Raw genomic sequence first — 367 nt, 5'->3', positions numbered from 1 at the left:
GGTCAGTGTTAGTTTTGTATTTTATGTGTGTGTGTGTGTAAACGTGTGGTGTGGGGCTTTGGGTGTGTGAAAAACGGTGTGTGTGGGCGTGTGGGTTGTGAAAACGTGGTTTTGTGGGGTGTTGTGTAAACGGGGTGTGTGTGTGTGTGTTTGTAAACTTTGTTTTGTGTGTGCGTGGGGTGTGTGAAAACGTTGGGGTGTGTGTGTTTGTGAAAAAACGTGTGTGTGTGGTGTGTGTGTAAACGTTGGTGTGTGTAAACGTGTTTTGTGTGTTGTGGGTGAACTGTGTGTGGGGGGGGTTTTGTAAAACGTTGTGGTGTGTGTGTGTTTTTTAAAAACGTGTTTTGCGGGGTGTGTTTGGTAAACG

The sequence above is a fragment of the Penaeus monodon genome, chromosome 33, assembly GCF_015228065.2.
Source record: "Penaeus monodon isolate SGIC_2016 chromosome 33, NSTDA_Pmon_1, whole genome shotgun sequence".
NCBI lineage: Eukaryota > Metazoa > Arthropoda > Malacostraca > Decapoda > Penaeidae > Penaeus > Penaeus monodon.
Note: the sequence above shows the minus strand (reverse complement) of the source record.